Source organism: Somniosus microcephalus, chromosome 6 (assembly GCF_052327205.1).
Source record: "Somniosus microcephalus isolate GS21.2 chromosome 6, FLI_Smic_1.0, whole genome shotgun sequence".
Lineage (NCBI taxonomy): Eukaryota > Metazoa > Chordata > Chondrichthyes > Squaliformes > Somniosidae > Somniosus > Somniosus microcephalus.
Window position 1 is genome coordinate 6,181,072 of NC_140992.1, and position 15,391 is coordinate 6,196,462.

Genomic DNA, 15,391 nt, shown 5'->3' on the forward strand with positions numbered 1-15,391 from the left:
GTTGTATCCGTGTGTTAATGGAGACACGGAATGCAGGAGTTGGTTTCACAGATGTTTACTGAACAAAGTCTGGAGGTGAACTAACAGATACAAGACACTATACAGGCTTATATAGCCCGAGTGGCCATTACCGGCATTACAGTACACAGGGGGCTCTTAAAGGCACATACACCACAATTCCTCCCCTTTTAGACCACCAGTACATAACATTTTAAGTAATCATTAATTAACATGTTACAAGAACAATAATCTACACATTTACTGCAGTTAATCAATTATAAGTCAGTCTCTCTGGAGGCTTCCTGACTCGGTCCGGATAATGCCTCGGTGGTGTAGTAGTTTTTGGTGGTGTAGTAGGTTCTTTTGGCAAGGTCGATTCGGCTTGAATGCCAGTGTCAGGTTCATCTGGTTCCAGTATCACCGGATCGGAGGGAGATACTATGGGTATCTCTGCTTCATCATTAGGCATATAGAGTTGTGGTGTAGGTTGTCCCTTTTCGGATGTCTCTATGATCTGGTCAGCATGGCGCCTTATTATGCTTTCTCCAATGTCCACGGTATACATCAGCGGTCCTAGTCATGAGCAAATAGTTCCAGGCTGCCATTTCTCGGTACGGTAATCCCGGGCCAAAACTTGTTGACCTATCTGGAAGGTTCTAGTTGGCCTTTCATTCATGCCTTGAAATTGACGGTTCTCCACGTCCCTTCTGATGTTTGGCTTGATCAAATCCAGCCGGCATCTTAGGCTTCTATTGAAGAACATCATGGCGGGAGTTTGGTTTGTAACCACATGTGTCGCATGCCTGTATGCAAACAAGAAGCTATCTACCTTATGCTGTAGATTTATGTCTTCATTACCCATGGCCTTTATGGCCTTCTTGAAGGTCTGGACAAACCTTTCAGCCAATCCATTGTTGGCGGGATGGTATGGGGCGGACATGTAGTGCTTAACCCCATTGTATTTTAAGAACTTCCTGAAGTCTTCGGACACAAATTGCGGTCCATTATCAGAACAGATCTGTTCAGGCAGCCCATTCCTGGCAAATATGGTCCTTAATACTGTGATGGTTTTTTCCGTGGTGGTGGAGGAGGTCTTTATTACCTCCAGCCACTTGGAGTGTGCATCAACTGCGATTAAGAACATTAAGTCCATAAATGGACCAGCAAAGTCGATGTGTACCCTTTGCCATGGAGATGAGGGCCACTCCCATGGATGTAGAGGGGCTTGGGGTGGGGCGTTTTGGACCTTCTGGCATCCTAGGCAGCTGTTGCTCATTTATTCGATGTCTCCATCGATACCTGGCCACCACACAAACGCTCTGGCTAGGTTCTTCATTTTCACTCCACCCAGATGCCCCTCGTGAAGCTCCATTAGCACTTTATCCTGGAGTTTGGGTGGAATCACCACTCTGGATCCACACATCAAGGTTCCTCAGCACACTGACAGCTGTTCTCTTCTTTGCGAGAATGCTGGCAACAGTGGATCGCCATGTGCTGGCCATCCCTTCACCATTAAATCGTAGACTCGTGAGAGAGTCGGGTCATTTCTCGTTTCCTTTTCAATGGCAGAATTTGTTACTGGTAGACATTCCACTATGGTTGAGTGGAACATCTCCACTGGGTCCACTGTAGGTGCCTCTTCTACCATTGGCAATGGTAGGCGCGATAAACCGTCAGCATTCCCATGCTGTTTTGATCCTTTGTATTCTATGTCATATTGATCTGCCCCTAGGAAAAGGGACCACCTCTGTAGCCTTTGTGCTGTCATAATGGGAACACCCTTTTTAGGGTTGAATATGGAGACGAGGGGTTGATGGTCAGTCAACAAGGTAAACTTTTGTCTGTGTAGGTAATGGTTGAATTTCTTCACTCCCCACACCAGGCTGAGTGCTTCCCTGACAATCTGGGCGTAGTTACGCTCAGCTGAGTTCAATGAGCGTGACGCAAAAGCTATCGGCCGCTCCGAGCCATCAGGGAATCTATGCGATAATACCGCTCCTACGCCGTAAGGGGATGCATCGCACGCCAGTCTGATTGGCAGTGATGGGTTGCAATGAGCCAAAACTTCCTTGGACATGATCAAGCCTTTGCATTTATGGATGGCACGTTTACAGTCTTCGCTCCATTTCCACATGACTCCCGTTTGTAGCAGTTCGTTAAGAGGGTGCAGAAGAGTTGACAAGTTCGGTAAAAATTTATGATAGTAATTTATCAATCCCAGGAACGACCTTAATTGTGAGACATTTTCAGGTGCTGCGGCTTTTATGACCGCTTCAATTGTTTCAGGTGACGTATGCAACCCTTCCTCGTTAATTATGTGGCCACAATATGATATTTGTTTCTGGAAAAATTCGCACTTGGGGTGATTTGCTCGTAGGCCCCGTTCTCTCAGCCTAGTGAGCACCTGCTCCAAATTGGCAAGGTGCTCGTTGTCGTTTTCTCCTGTTACAAGGATGTCGTCTATGTAGCATTGAGTCCCCAGAATCCCTTGGAGGACCTGCTCCATAGCTCTTTGCCAGATAGCTGGAGCTGATGCTACTCCGAAAACCAGTCGATTGTACTGGTACAGGCCTTTGTGTGTATTTATCGTGAGATACTTCTTGGAGGCCTCTTCAACCTCCATCTGTAGATATGCCTGTGCCAAGTCAATTTTGGTGAAACGTTTCCCTCCGGATAGTGAGGCGAAAATATCTTCTATCCTCGGAAGAGGATACTGTACCGTGTGAAGGACCGGGTTTACAGTCAACTTGAAGTCCCCACAGATGCGAATTTTTCTCTGTTCTTCAGATTTATCATTATTCAATGTTTTCTTCATGACTGGGACATTGGGTGTTGCCCACTCGCTCCAATCTATCTTGGATAACATGCCTGCCTTTTCCAAATTCTACAGCTTTGCCTCGACTGCTGGGCGAATTGCGTATGGCACCGGCCTTGCCTTAAAAAACTTGGGAATTGCTGCATCTTCTACTTTTATTGAGGCGGTGATGCCTTTCAAGGTTCCTAGTTCCTGTTGAAACACTTCCTTGGCGTTGGCCAAGATGTCTTTTAATCGTTCAGGTATGACGTCATCATCATTTTTTTCTTACTGGTCACCGTCAGTGTCTGAATGGAGTGCCAGTCTAAACGTATCTTCCTGATCCATTCACGTCCCAACAGCGGTGGACCACCATCTTGCAGAACATATAAATACAACTTCTGTATTTCCTTGCCGTTGTATACAACAGGCACACTTATTTTCCCTTTGGGGTATACTATCTGCCCCGTATATGTTTTCAAGATAATGCATGTGTCTTTCAAAGCTATATGCAGAAATAGCCACACGTAATCCCGTCGACTTATGATGGTCAGAGCTGATCCTGTATCTAGCTCCATTTTAACTGGGGACCCCGCTATCGTGAGGGTAACCCAAATGGTCTGGTAATCTTCTTTGGCAATTACATTATGTAATTTGAGACAGCTTAGTCTCTTGTTTCCGGAGTCGCTATTGCTCTTCTGGTCTTCGGAGCTACTGTCCATCATCATTTGTACCTTTCTGTCCTTATCTTTATTGCTTTTTTTCCTGTCCGTGGATTTTTCGTTTCCAGATCGGCATACACGTGCAATGTGTCCAATCTTTCTGCATTGCCTGCATGCTTTGTCCTTGAACCAGCAGTCCCTCTGGTCATGGGTGGATCTGCCACAGCGATAACATCTCTCGAAACCCTGTGTCATTTCATGGGTGCCGAAGTCCTGTGGCTTTTGCTGTATCTCTGCAGCTCCTCTTGCGGCTGCTTTGTATGATACAGCCACACTGAAAGCCTTGTCCAGTGTCAAATCTTTTTCCGAAAGTAGCCTTTTCTGTGTTCCTTCACTTAGGAGACCGCAGACGAATTTGTCTCGAAGAGAATCTGCCAGTCCTGCCCCGAATTGGCAGTGCTTTGACAGCTTCCTTAATTCGATGAGGTAATCAGCGTTACTTTCCTTCTTGTGCTGATTCCTCCTGAAGAATTTGAATCGTTCCGCTATCAGCAGCGGTGTTGCGTTTAAGTGCTCCTGTAGGGTATCAACAATCTCCTTAAAATTCTTGTCCTTCGGTTTGGCTGGACTGATTAAGCTTCGTAACAGCCCGTATGTCCTTGCGCCCATTAGATTTAGAAGTACTGATGCATTTTTATCATCCTCTATTTCATTTGCTGTGCAATATACCTCCACTCTTTCCACATATGTGGTCCAATCCTCTATATCGCTGTCGAAAGCAGTAATATTGCCAGTCTTAGGCATCCTGAAAAAAATGGCGCCTCCCGCGCTTTCCATTCTTCCCCGCAGAAAAAAAATGGTGCCTCCCGCGCTTTCCCGCCACTGCTGCTGCTGACAACGCTGTTCTCCACGGTTTTTATTTACATAGGTATTTTTAATAGGTGGAGACTCGTTCCCGCCGGACTCTCTGGGACTTTTCCCTCCCTCTGCTTGGTCCGAACGCTGACATGCTTTTCAGCACCGGCCGTCTCCCGAGTGCTCCACCCTCTGTCTCTGTTTGCCTCTGCCTTCGCTGCTCGGCCCCACTGCAGAGCCAGCCGATGGAGCCCCAGCCCGCTGCCCAGGAAGGATTATTGCAGTACCTGCCACCAGCTCGGCTAGCTGGTGAAACCACAGGTTTTTTTTTTCTTTCTTGTTTTTCTTCGACTTTCGACTGAGGAATCGATCTCATTGAGGTGCTGACGAATTGCAGGTAAGTCCGTTTCCAATTCGTCACCACTGTTGTATCCGTGTGTTAATGGAGACACAGAATGCAGGAGTTGGTTTCACAGGTGTTTACTGAACAAAGTCCGGAGGTGAACTAACAGATACAAGACACTATACAGGCTTATATAGCCCGAGTGGCCATTACCGGCATTACAGTACACAGGGGGCTCTTAACGGCACATACACCACACCTCCAAACTCAAAAGTGAGCCTTTTGTGCTGCTTCTCGAAGTCCTGCCCCAGAAGCACTTCGCTACATAAGTTTTCGAGTACACTGAGCTCGGTGGAGTGATACATGTGACCATTGGGGATGAGGTCGACAAGACAGAAGCCAGAAGAATTGGTGCTCAGAGTCGTCAGAGCCATTGCAATCTTCCTCTCCAAGGGATAAATGTGCAGTTTTAACCTGCTGACAGCTCGCTTACCAATGAAGCTGTCAGAGCTGCAGGAGTCGATTAGCGTGCTTAGAGTGTGCCCATTTACTGAAACCTTCATAGCTGCATGGGACAAACTTTGGGGAAAAACAGCTGTGATTGGAGGAGGGGTAATTTTTCCTTTGGCAGCTGTAGCCTTAGCAGTTGTTCTTGGGGGAGGAGCAGCTTCATAGATAGCAGCTGTGAAGCTAACAGGAGCTCTCGACCAGTGTACTTTAGAGGAGCGGCCTTTCTTGTTAGCAGAGGCCCATGACTGGGATACCTTGGAAATGTGTCCTTTCTTGCTGCAATGATTGCAGGTCGCATTACAAGCCAGGCAAAATTTTCTGTAACGGAACGTACCTCCACAAAAGAAACACTTTCTTCCTGATTGCCGGGATGCTGCTAGGGCGGGGTGATCATCAGCAAAAGCCTCTAGGGTAGGTCGTTGTCCATTAGAGTAGAGTCATCATCAGCGGGGGCATCCACCCGAGACCTATCGAAAGACTTATTAAGGTTGATAGCCGCCACCCGTGCATGTGGTGGGAGATAAGTGTCTGCATTCTTCTTGGCCACGTCCAGGGAACACGCCTGTTCATAAGCAGCCCATAAATTGAGGGTTTTATTTTCCAGCAGGCGCTGACATATAAAAGGGGACGTAATCCCATTGATAAAGGAATCGTGGATTAGTTCCTCTTGATATTGTTCAGCTGTAACCGCTTTAAGGTTACAATCTTTGCTGTGCCTGCGAAGTTTCTGGAGGAATTCATCGAGTGATTCCCCAGGCTGCTGTCGAGTTGTGGCCAGTAGGTGTCGAGTAAAGATTTAATTCGGGGACTTGCCATATAGCTGCTGTAAAATTTCGGTAGCAGCGTCATAGTCTATACAGTCCTCAATATAATCATACACATGAGGGGATACGTAGTTAATAAGCATTCGTAACTTATTAGAGGCACCTGCCCCACATTCTTCAGGAAAGTTGCTAAAGGTACGAAACCAATGCTTCCATACTTTCACTGCCACAGGTGCATTCGGGTCCAAGTCGAGACGAGCGGGTCTAAGGAGTTTTCCCATGATGGATCAGTTTCTTGCCCAGGTCCCTTTCTGCAGTTTGAGTTGCAGCTGGTTGTTCTGAATCACCCAAGGCATGGAGACGATAACAAGTCGTTTAAATTGACGTAATAAAGACTCACTACGCACTTGGTTGTACATAAAGCAAGACTTTAATCGACTTGTAACATAACATGGAGGTCTAGTTAGTAGTCACTAGCTTCCTGTTTCCAGACTGTCTCTGGCCAAGTTGGGCCCACGCCCGAGCATTTATACTCCTCGGGCGGCGCCCTCAGCTGGCCGTTCAGTAGTACTTCCTGACTTACTTATGTAGAAGTTGCAAATTATGACACACCACATCCACTGGTTCTCCCTTATCTGTTCTACCAGTTACATCCTCAAAAAATTCCAGTAGATTAGTCAAGCACGGTTTATCTTTTGTAAATCCATCATGACTTTGTCCGATCCTGTCACTGTTTTCCAAGTGCTGTGCTATTACATCTTTTATAATGGACTCTAGTATTTTCCCCATGACCGATGTCAGACTTACCGGTCTATAATTCCCCGTTTTCTCTCTACCACCCGTCTTAAATAGTGGGGTTACATTAGCTACCCTCCAATCCATGGGAACTGTGCTGAGTCTATAGAATTTTGGAGATGACCAGCAATGCATCTACTATTTCTAGGGCCACATCCTTAAGTACCCTAGGATGTAGATTATCAGGCCCTGGGGATTTATCGGCCTTCAATCCCATCAATTTCCCTAACACCATTTCCCTACAAACCCTGATTTCATTCAGTTCCTCCCTCTCATTAGACCCTCTATTCCCTGACATCTCTGAGAACTTATGTGTGTCTTCTTTTGTGAAAAGAAACCAAAGTATGTATTTAATTGGTCAACCAGTTCTTTGTTCCCCAGCTTGACAACAGTAGTAGGAAATCTATTAGGATCTGTTATTAGGGAAGTGATAAAAGGGCACTTAGAAAATCATAATATGTTTGGGCAGTGTCAACATGGATTTATGAAAGGGAATCGTGTTTGACAAATGTGTTAGAGATTTTTGATGTATAAAGATTACAATCAAACAGAATATGGAGCCATATGATAAATGCCAGATTCATAATACAGTAATGAATCGAGCAGAATAAATAAAATACAAGGGCGATTTGAAAATGCAAATAAGAAGAGTAAAGAGAAATTATGAAAAAAGGGTAGCGGTTAATATAAAATGGACCACTAACGTCTTTTACAAATATATTAATAGGAAAAGGATAGCCAAATGGAGGCTGGGCCGATTAGGGGTCAAAAAGGAGATCGTCTTGTGTTGGCAGAGGGCATGGCTGAGGACTAAATTAATACTTTACACCTGTCTTCACAAAAGAAGAGGATGCTGCCAATGCCACAGTAAAAGAGAAGGTACTAGAGAAATTGAATAGGACAAAAATAGGTAAAGAGTTGGTACTTAAAATGTTGGTAATGCTGAAAGTAGAAAATCACCCGGTCAGGATATGATGCATACTAGGTTGCTGAAGGAAGCAAAGATGGTAATTGTAGAGGCTCTGGCGGGAATCGCGGGCTGAGCGGCTGTATAAAGGCCCCAGAGACCCAGGTAAGGTCTCAGTGCGAGAATCGGCGGGAATCGCAGGCTGAGCGGCTGTATAAAGGCCCCAGAGACCCAGGTAAGGCTTACCAATCCCCAATCTTGGAACTCAGAGGGAAGGAGAGAGGTAAAAAGTAATCCCTGTGTGACGTCACCAGAAAGTGGGTAAGTGATTGGTTGGTGAGTATTTCTCTCTTTTTAAGCTTAAACTCTGTGGTTTATAGTTTCTAAGGTGCGATATTCATCATCTAGAACCGGGGCAGAGGGTATTTAAGAATAATATTAATACATTTAATTAATTACAAAGAATGGGAGATCAGGTGATGTGTTGCTGCTGCAATATGTGGGCACTGGTGGACACCATTGCTGCTCACGGTGATCACATTTGCAGTAAGTGTTGGCTGCTCGAGGAATTCCGGCTCCATGTTGAAGAGCTGGAGTCCGAGCTTCAAACACTGAGACACATCAGGGAGGGGGAGAATTACCTGGACTCTGTGTATCAGGAGGTAGTCACACCAATTAGATTAAATAATTCAGATGTATTCCATGGCCAGGGTCAGGATGGTGTGACTAGAAGTGAGGCAGGTACAGGGATCCAGGAGGTAGTGTTGGAGGAGCCACAGCCCTTGCTCTTGTCCAACAGGTTTGAGGTTCTTACTCCCTGTGAGGATGGGAACGGGTACTGCGGGGTGGATGAGCAACCCGGCCACAGCACCGTGGAGTGGGGGGCAATTCAAGTGGGGGGCAATAAAAGAAATGTTGTAGTGGTAGGTGATAGTATCGTTAGGGGGATAGATAGAGTTATTTGAAGCCGAGAGCGAGAGTCCCAAAGGCTGTGTTGCCTGCCCGGTGCCAGGGTTAAGGACATCTCCTCTGGGCTGGAGAGAAACTTGGAGTGGGAGGGGGAGGATCTAGTTGTCGTGGTCCATGTTGGTACCAACGACAAAGATAGGACAAGGAAGGAGGTTCTGCTGAGGGAGTTTGAGCAGCTAGGGGCCAAATTAAAAAGCAGAACCACAAGTGTAATAATCTCTGGATTACTACCTGAGCCACGTGCAAATTTGGCTAGGGTAAATAAAATTAGAGCGTTAAATGCGTGGCTCAAAGACTGGTGTGGGAGAAATGGGTTTTGCTTCCTGGGACACTGGCATCAGTACTGGGACAGGAGAGAGCTGTTCCATTGGGACAGACTTCACTTGGCCCGTGCTGGGACTAGAGTCCTGGTGAATCGAATAACTAGGGCTGTAGAGAGGGCTTTAAACTAATTAATGGGGGGAGGTTTTAAGAGAGCAAAAAATAAAAATGACAGCGGAGAAGGCAATAGAGCAAGGTAGCAGTGAGGGAATTAAAAACCAAAGCGTGTCAGGAAGGGACAGAATGTATAATGATAAAGGTAAAGTAGTAAAAGGGGTACAAGTAGGAATAAATTGTCAGAAAACATATTTGAAAGTTCTTTATCTGAATGCACGCAGCATTCATAACAAAATTGACAAGTTGACGGTACAAATAACTACACATGGGTATGATCTGGTGGCCATTACGGAAACATCGCTGCAAGATAATCATGACTGGGAACTAAACATACAATGGTATTTGACAATTAGAAAGGACAGCAAGGTAGGAAAGGGAGGTGGGGTTGCTATGTTAATCAAGGATGGAATCACTGCAATAGTTAGAAATGATATTGAGTCAAAGGATCAGGATAGTGAAATAGTTTGGGTGGAGATAAGGAATAATAAGGGGGAAAAGTCACTAGTGGGTGTAGTCTATAGGCCTCCTAACAGTCGCAACTCTGTTGGTCGGAGTAGAAATCAGGAAATAGTTGGGGCTTGTAATAAGTGAACAGCTATAATCATGGGGGATTTTAACTTTCATATTGACTGGACTAATTAAATTGGGCATGGCAGCCTTGAGGAAGAGTTCATAGAGTGTATTAGGGACGGGTTCCTTGAGCAGTATGTAACTGAACCAACCAGGGGGCAGGAAATCTTAGATCTGGTCCTGTGTAATGAGACAGGATTAACAAAAAATGTCCTAGTAAAGGATCCCCTTGGAATGAGTGACCATAATATGGTTGAATTCCAAATTCAGTTTCAGGATGAGAGAGTTGGATCTCAAACCAGCGTACTGAGCTTAAATAAAGGAGACTATGAAGGTATGAGAGTAGAATTGACTAAAGTGTACTGGGCAAACAGATTAAAGTGTAAGACGGTACAAGAGCAGTGGTCTACATTCAAGGAGATATTTCACATCTTTCAAGATAAATATATTCCACTGACGAAAAAGGGGAATAAAAGAAAAGAAAGCCATCCGTGCCTTAGTAAAGTAATAAAGGATAGTATCCGACTGAAAACAAGGGCATATAAAGTAGCCAAATCTAGTGGGAGGATAGAAGATTGGGAAGCATTTAAAAGCCAGCAAACAATAACTAAAAGTTTAATTAAGAAAGGGAAGATAGATTATGAAGGTAAACTAGCAAAAAATATAAAAACAGATAGCAAGAGTTTCTACAGCTATATAAAAAGAAAAAGGGTGGCTAAAGTGAACGTTGGTCCCTTAGGGGATGGGACTGGGAAACTAGTGGTGGGGAAGATGGAGATGGCAAAGACGCTGAACAAATATTTTGTATCAGTCTTTACAGTAGAGGACACTAAAAATATCCCAACACTGGACAAACAGGGGGCAATGGGGGGGGGGAAGAGCTAAACACGATTAAAATCACTAAGGAGATGGTACTCAGTAAAATAATGGGACTTAAGGTGAATAAATCCCCCGAACCTGATGGCCTACATCCTAGGGTCTTGAGAGAAGTGGCAGTAGGGATTGCGGATGCATTGGTGATTATTTTCCAGAACTCCCTGGACTCAGGAAAGGTCCCGGCAGATTGGAAAACTGCTAATGTAACACCCTTACTTAAGAAGGGAAGTAGACAAAAAGCTGGAAACTATAGACCAGTTAGCCTAACATATGTGGTTGGCAAAATGTTGGAGTCCATTAGTAAGGAAACAGTAACAGAGCAATTGGATAAACATAATTTAATAGGACAGAGTCAGCATGGTTTTATGAAGGGGAAGTCATGTTTGACAAATTTGCTCGAATTCTTTGAGGATGTAACATACAGGGTGGATAAGGGGGAACCAGTGGATGTGGTGTATTTGGACTTCCAGAAGGCATTTGACAAGGTTCCACACGAAAGATTACTGATCAAGATAAGAAATCACGAGATTGGGGGTAATATACTGGCATGGGTGGAAGATTGGCTATCTAACAGAAAACAAAGAGTTGGGATAAATGGTTCATTCTCAGGCTGGCAATCAGTAACTAGTGGTGTTCTGCAGGGGTCAGTGCTGGGACCACAACTCTTTACAGCCTATATTAACGATTTGGAGGAAGGGACCGAGTGCACCATATCCAAGTTTGCCGACGATACAAAGATGGGAGGGAAAGCAGTGAGTGAGGAGGACAAAAAAAGCCTGCAAAAGGACATAGACAGGCTAAGTGAGTGGGCAGAGATTTGGCAGATGCAATATAATGTTGGAAAGTGTGAGGTTATGCACTTTGGCAGAAAAAATCAAAGAGCAAGTTATTATCTAAATGGAGAGAATCTGCAAAGTGCTACAGTACAAAGGGATCTGCGGGTCCTGGTGCATGAAACACAAAAAGTTAGTATGCAGGTGCAGCAGGTGATCAGGAAGGCCAATGGAATCTTGGCTTTTATTGCGAGGGGGATGGAGTATAACAACAGGGAAGTCTTGCTGCAGTTATACAGGGTATTGGTGAGGCCACACCTGGAATACTGTGTGCAGTTTTGGTTTCCATATTTAAGAAAATATATACTTGCTCTCGAGGTGGTTCAGAGAAGGTTCACTCAGTTGATTCCGGAGATGAGGATGTTGACGTATGAGGAAAGGTTGAATAGGTTGGGACTCTATTCATTGGAGTTTAGAAGAATGAGAGGCGATCTTATCGAAACATATAAGATTGTGAGGGGGCTTGATCAGGTGGATGCGGTGAGGATGATTCCACTGATGGGTGAGACTAGAACTAGGGGGCATAATCTAAGAATAAGGGGCTGCCCTTTCAAAACTGAGATGAGGAGAAACTTCTTCACTCAGAGGGTAGCAAATCTATGGAATTTGCTACCCCAGAGAGCTGCGGAAGCTGCAACATTAAATAAATTGAAAATGGAGATAGACAGTTTCCTAGCAGATAAGGGAATTAGGGGTTACGGGGAGAGGGCAGGGAAGTGGACGTGAGTCTAGATTCGGATCAGCCATGATCCTATTGAATGGCAGAGCAGGCCCGAGGGGCCGTATGGCCTACTCCTGCTCCTACTTCTTATGTTCTTATGTTCTTATGTAATCTTCCAATCCTCCTTAGATATGGGTGTGGTGACAGAGATCTGGAGTATTACGAATGTTACACCACTGTTCAAATAATGGAGTGAGATATACCCAATAACCAAAGGCCAGTCACCCTAAAGTCGGTGGTGGGAAAACATTAAGAGACAATAATCATGGACAAAATGAATTGTTACTTGGAAAAACATGGGTTAATAAAGGACAGCCAACCCGGATTTGTGTAACGCAAGATTTTTCTGACAAACGTGATTGAGTTCTTTGATGAAGTAACGGAGAGGATTTATGAGGGTAATGCTGCTTATGTTGTGTGTATGGACTTTTCAAAGGCGTTTGATAAAGTACCACAATTTAGCCTTGTTACTAAACTTGAAGCCCATCGGATTAAAGGCGCAGCGACACCGTGGATACCAAATTGGCCAAGGGACAGAAAGCAGAGAGTAATTGTTGAAGGGATGCTTTTCAGACTGTAGGGAAGTGCACAGTGGTGTCCGCCGGGGCTCCGTATTTGGACCACATTTTGTTGAACAGTGGTCATACTAATGACCTGAACTTGGGTATACAAGAGATAATTTCACAATTTGCAGACGAAACAAATTTTGGAACTGTAGAAAACAATGAGGAAGATAGTAACAGACTTCAGCAGGACATAGAGAGACCGGTGAACAGGGCAGACACATGGCAGATGAAATTTAATGCAGAGAAGTGTGAAGTGATGCGTTTTCGAAGGAAAAATGAGGAGAGGCAATCTAAACTACAAGGGAATTTTTTAAAGGGGGGGTGCAGGAACCAGACAGACCTGCGAGATTACATACACAATTCTTTGAAATTGGCAGGATAAGTTGATCAGGCTTTTAGAAAGCGTACATGGTTTTATAAATAGAGGAATAGAGTACAAAAGCAATTAACATATGCTAAATCTTTTAAAATAATTGTTTAGGCCTCAGCTGGATTATTGTGTCCAATAATGGGCAGCAGGCTTTAAGAAGGAAGTTAAGGCCTTGGAGAAGTGGCAGAGGATATTTTCTAGAACGGTACCAGCGATAAGGGACAATAGGGAAGCTCGAATTGCTATTCTATAGCAGAGAAGATTAATGGAAGAGCTAGGAGATGTGTTCAAAATGATGAAGAACCATGGTATATTAAATAATGCAATATGCGTTTCACTAGTAGGTGGGTAGGCAACCAGAGGACACTGATTTAAGTTAATTGGCAAATGAACCAGCGGGGACATAATGAGACTTTTTTTAAGGTCGTGTGTATTTGCAACATCAAAGATCTGATTGATCCCCTTGGATGACAAGACCAGATTTCTGATTAGTCCCATTGGAGGACAACACTCACCCAGCAGTTTGTCTGGAATGTGTAATTAGATTCTGCCTGCCTGAGTAATCAAGTACTTTGCAACGTGTAATTTGAGCTATTCATTCTGATTGCCAGGCTCCAGACACAGCACACATACTGCTTTCAGAGAACAGACAGGGCTCATCCTCGCGGGTTAGGACCTTCTCCCACCAAACCCCCCCACAAGTTCCTGACCACCCCACAAGTTTTTGATCTTCCCCCACCTCTTGTGTTCCTGAACTTCTCCCCCCCCCCAACAATTTCCTGACCTTTTCCCTCCCCAACAAGTTTCTGACTTTCTCTCCCCCCCCACCCCTAGTTCCTGACTTTCTCCCTCCACCCCCCGGCTTCCTAACCTTTTCCCCTGCTCCCTCCAGGCCTATTCCCCCCGCGAGTTCCTGATCTTCTCCACCCAACAAGTTCCTGACCTTCTCCCAACCCCGATTTCCTGATCTTATCCCCCCAACAAGTTCTTTATCTTCTCCCACCCCCAAATCCCTCTCCACCAGGCTCCTGACCTTCTCCCCCCTGAGTTCCTGACCTCTTTCCCAACAAGTCCCTGAACTTCTCCCTCTCCAACAAGTTCCTGACTTTCTCCCCCTGCCCGTTCCTGACATTCTCCATCTGCCCGTTCCTGACCTTATCCTCCAAACAAGTTCCTGACCTTTCCCTCCTACAAATTTCTGACCTTCTCCCCCCCATCCCCCGCTGGGTTTCTGACCTTCCCTCCACCACCGCGCCCCCCCCCACCCCCAGCCAACAAGTTCCTGAACTTCCCCCACCCCCTTCATGGATGGGGCATTATGTGTGGGTCACAGATTGTTCGCAGCTTTATTGAGTATAAGGCCCTGAACTCACATCTTTCTCCAGTTTCTCTCTGATCTCCCCACATGACCTCTCTGCATTCATCTTGTCTATGAAACCCACCTCCTGCTCCCTCGAACCTATTCCCACCAAACTGCTGACCACCCAAGTTCCTTTTCTGGTTCGCATATTAGCTGATATTGTTAACGGTTCTCTCTCCTCAGGTACTGTCTGCCTCTCTTTGAAATCTGCCGTTAGCACCCCGCACCTCATAAAACCAAACCTTGATTGCTACGTCCTTGCAAATTACCGCCCCATCTTCAAACTCCCTTTCCTCTCCAAAGTCCTGGAATGTGTTGTTACCTCCCAAATCCGTGCCCGTCTTTCCTGCAATTCCATGTTTGAATCCCTCCAATCAGGTTTCTGCCCTTGCCACAGTCCCGAAATGGCTCTCATCAAAGTCAAAAATGACATCCTTTGAGACTGTGACAAAGGTAAACTATCCCTCCTCGTCCTTCTTGACTTGTCTGCAGCCTTTGACACAGTTGACTACTCCATCCTTCTCCCATGCCTCTCCACCATCGCCCAGCTGGGTGGGACTGCACTTGCTTGCTTCCATTCCTATCTATCTAATCGTAGCTAGAGAATCACCTGCAACGGCTTCTCTTCCCACTCCCACATCGTTACCTCTGGTGTCCACCAACAATCGATCCTTGGCCCCTCTTATTTCTCATCTACATGTTGCCCCTTGGTGACATCATCCGAAAACATAGCATCAGTTTCCACATGTACGGTGAAAACACCCAGCTCCACATCACTACTTCATCTCTCGACCCCTCCAAGGTGTCTAACTTGTCAGAGTGCTTGTCTGACATACAGTTTCTCCAATTCAATATTGCAAAAACCAAAGCCATTGTTTTTGGTCACCGCCACAAACTCTGTTCCCAATCCACTGACTCCATCCCTCTCCCTATTATATATCTGAGGCTGAACCACACTGTTCGCAAACTTCGTGTCATATTTTGACCCTGAAATGAGCTTCCAACCACATATCCACAGCATCACAAAGACCGCCTACTTCTACCTCCATAACACTGCC